Below are 4290 nucleotides of genomic sequence, written 5' to 3' on the forward strand. Positions count from 1 at the left end.
AATATTAAGATTTTTTTTGAGAGACTAAATTTTAGGTCTTCATTAAATGTAAGCCATATTCATTATAATTAGAATAAATTGTATAAATTAAGATATGAATTACTGACATAAATATACATTTCTATGATCTAATATATTGAGATGCACCTGTATTTCGGTAAACGTTCATCAACAAAATCTCGCGAGATCTGCCAACACATCCTATAGTTAATGTTATCCTCTCGCGAGAACAGGTTGCATTCGCCAAAAGGTGATTAAATTGTTTGGCTGTCTAAGATAACTAATCTTTATAATGTGAGCACATATTACGACGGTCCCAACGCCACTTAAGTAAATATTGGACCCATTTTCACAGGCCACGTCTTCTGTACATTCTGACATGAAAACGGCAGTTACCTAACGGACAAATCAGGAGAATATTAATTGTTACAGTAACTCATTCTCGCGAGATCTGGCAATGTATGCCTATGGAGAGCATCATCCTCTCGCGAGAACAGAAAGGTGTATCCAAACAGTTTTAACCGTTGGTTTCCGAACGTTGTAGCTAACTAATTTTCGTAAAGTGAGAACGGACTATGACCGAGTCTTTTCTCCTAGAGTCACTGAAGTAAGTAGCTATATTTGATCATTTTCACACGCCACATGTCTTCTGAACATTCTGATACAAAAAGGTAATTTTCTAACGGACAAAACAGGAGAATATTAACTTTATTCGACACTTTCCTGTCTCGCAACGTTTGTCAACGGTTAACGGTTTCCTCTCGCGACAACAGATGGCGTTATAGCCCAACGGTAATAGAACCCTTTACAAACGTCTTGGTAACTAACTTTAATAATGCTAGAATGTGATTGTCAGCTGTTTAAATATCTAATGTTAGCAACACAAAATATAAACACATTATTGTTGACGTTCACAAGACTTCTAAACTAGTGTCAGGAGAGGTTTAAAGCGCCTTCTTCCTTCATCCAGCAACAGCTGAAAAAGACTCCTCTGGTAACAACTTACTGCGGCAGTTTCACATTAAAAGCTTTCAACGGGCGATACACGATGCGACTTTTATTGTGAAATACAGACAGGAAACTGTGGTTTGTCAGTTACTTTGACGCTCTTTCATAAAAAATGACTCAACAAAAACAATAGAAAATGTAAACACTAGTTTCCACAACGGATCAGTTTTAACTATTAAAACTATTAGCAGTAAATAATAGTCAGGATCAGCCACAACGAGCTGTAAGTGATTTACTTTCACTTTCCATAATTGCACCACTCATGTTGTGCGCAGGAGAAATAAATCACGGTTGTTTGTTTGTTTTGCCTGACATTTATTAAGATGCCAATCGTTTGTTTAGCAGCAATCCAACAGCAGCCATATACTGCAATAACATTTCGGCTGCAACACAGTGACGCAACCTTTTTTTTTTTTTAAATAATTTGGCATAATCATAATAAAACACGGTGTGGTCCACATAGGATATGTAATGTTTCCTCCGCGGACAACAGTGCATGCATTTGCTGTGCTGAAGCCTATGTAAGGTAATCAAACCGTAGATTCAGCATGTCCTTACTTTCGTTTCTGGTCACGAGAGAATACAAAATAATGCAGTCGGAATCACAAAGTGTTGCGACTATGTTGTGATTTTAAGTCCTTACTGTATATCTGCGCACATACACACTGTACCCACTTCCTTACTTTGGTTTCTGGTCACGAGAGAATACAAAATAATGCAGTCGAAATCACAAAGTGTTGCGACTATGTTGTGATTTTAAGTCCTTACTGCATATCTGCGCACATAAAAACTGTACCCACCTCCCTTTGCAATAGTCAAAATCCCCAGAAAACTCTCGACCAGCAGACACGAATAGATCCACAACATTTTCTGTCATTTTGTCTTCCCATATCCCATGGATATGGGAAGTCCCCTATCCTTGGACTCAGCTCCCTCTGCTGTTGGTCTGAGATCTTCTTTAGTCAGGGAGTTAAATACATCATGAATCTCTTAAGCATAAAGAGAAGAGGGCAAAACAAACACACACCCCCCCCCCCTTTTCTTTTTTTTTTTTTTAAGAAAAAAGCCTTTGCTGCTGAGTATTTCTAGTATAAAGCCTTATGTTTGGAAACAGGCGACCCAGACTCAGTATTAGTTACCTCCTGAAGAACTAAACAATATTTAAAAAATAATTGTTATTATGAATTACAGGGAGAGTCTTTTCCATGTGATGGTGAGCAGCAGCATCATGAAGGTAAACTGTTTCACCTGGTCTGTAGTCCTGGGTTGGGGCATCAAGGATGTGCTAATTTAACCTGCAGTTTGTGTGGAAAGTTACTAAAATATCAACAAAAAATAGACTTACAGTGGAGCACTTTATTTGACTGATGAAATAAAACTTGCTCAGCCTTTCAGCACATATAAAAACATTTCAAACCCTCATGGATGAAAGCAACACAACACGATCTTTACTATTCAATTAAATAAACAGGACAAAAGCAAACAATTCAAAATGGATTTTTTATATAACTTAAAAAAACAACACAATGCAAAAATAGCAATGAAAAACACCAAAAACTACACAGACATGAAATCACAGCAGCTGCAGCAGGTGTTGGAACCTACAAAAACAACAAAACTGGACCTTTGAGATGCAGACTGATTGCCAAAAATAGCTGCTATTGAAATCTCTATTTCCTATGCTTTAAAAAACAACAACATTTCTACAAATACACCCAAGACATTTTTGAAAAGTCTTCAAATGGAAATCAGAATCATCAACAATTATTACTCAAATATTCTAAAATTAGTAAAAAAATAAAACAAACAAAAATTCATATGAATTTTAACAGCCACTGAATTTATATAATCAACATATTTTACTTTGAAAGCCATGTATCTGAATTACTCTGAATGTATCCCTTTTAAATCAAAATATGGCATTTTTCAATATTCATAAATTCAGGTAAAAAAATTCAAGTTTCCGAATTTCATTGAATTCGAAAAATCTGGATCTACTGTATCTTTTGGAAACTTTTATTTTTGCAATTTTAAATGTTCTGAATTTATGAACAATGAAATCATTCTCAACGGTATGAAAACTGCAAAAATTAAAATACTTTTGTCTTTTAAAACAATAGCAGCAACTATTCTGTAGCTCATTGCTTTTTACCAAACACAGCATTTATATAATTTTGGTTAATTAATTTTTCACTATGTTTTGGCAAAAAACTTTCTTTTTTATCAATTTGCCAACTTTTCTCACTTTTCTCTCCCGCTCCAATTTCTGCTTTTTCTTAACTTCTGATATTTCATTTTGTCTATTTGCAAATTTAAAATGCGTAACTGAAATGTGACATTACTGTTTTCATCTACCAAAGGAGACTGATCCTGTAAAGCTCCTGAAAACATAAAATATTACAGACTTAATAAGCGATGAAGGTTCAGTGCTTATTATTCATGAAGCGTTTTATAAACAACACAATAACTCAATGAAAACACAAAACTGTTTGTTCAAAAACATACATCATGTTAAACCCAAAGCTGATTGAGAAAACATAATTTTTAGCTGCAAAAATATTCAGTGTTTGACCCAAAATACCTTTAATTTTACTTGTTAGCACCACAAAACCAAAGAGTTTAACTCCAATTTATCTGACTTTTTACAGGAAACCAGAGTTGCCTTTCTCCCAGTCGTCTCTCACAGTGAGTCTACTTTTACTCGTCATATTTCTTTACCATTTAACATCTATATTGTTTTAAATGGTACCTTTTCATGCATTATAACTGTTTTCTTTCTGCTGCATTTTAAGCAGACAGTGTGTGCACTCATCTGTAGTGTGTGTGACGGCTCTGTTTGTCTCTTTTCTGTTGTAACGATGTTCATGCTGCCTGTGAAAGTGATTTTAATCTCAATGAGTCTTTACCTGGTTAAAGAAAAGAAAAAGCAGTGCAGTGCAGAGCCTCACAGTGTTGGTGTTAAGAACCAAACATAGAGGGCGTTGTTTCTTCAAGTTTATATTCTCAGTGCAGCAAAGAAGAGCAGCAAGTGTAACTTCATCCTTAAATCTCCAGTGGAGAAGTCTGGCTGTTTGGTCACAGTGTGACACTAGTCTTCATGTTAACGGATCAGTGGGATGGTCGGGGTCTTCATCTTGGTCCATCCCATTTTGTCTCCCTCCTGTCAATGATTCTATCTCAGGTGATCTGCAAACAAAAATGAATAAATCTCAGTGCTGCTGAAACGCATCAAGCTCAAACACAAAATAACCTCTTTTGTCTTTGTCTTGAGTATAAATCATC

At 35.5% G+C, this 4290-nt stretch overlaps 1 long non-coding RNA gene across 2 annotated transcripts; it reads left to right on the forward strand.

The window, feature by feature from the left end:
• Positions 1-419: 419 nt before the first annotated feature.
• On the forward strand, positions 420-4015 carry LOC131962059 (uncharacterized). 2 transcript variants are annotated; one of them, XR_009389908.1, is made up of 3 exons: positions 420-1231; positions 2200-2242; positions 3657-4015. It is a non-coding gene; the product is annotated as an uncharacterized LOC131962059 (long non-coding RNA). The 2 variants fall into 2 exon arrangements; XR_009389909.1 differs by having other exon boundaries at positions 420-607.
• The last annotated feature ends 275 nt before the right edge of the window (positions 4016-4290 follow it).

This window comes from Centropristis striata, chromosome 23 (assembly GCF_030273125.1).
Source record: "Centropristis striata isolate RG_2023a ecotype Rhode Island chromosome 23, C.striata_1.0, whole genome shotgun sequence".
Classification (NCBI taxonomy): domain Eukaryota; kingdom Metazoa; phylum Chordata; class Actinopteri; order Perciformes; family Serranidae; genus Centropristis; species Centropristis striata.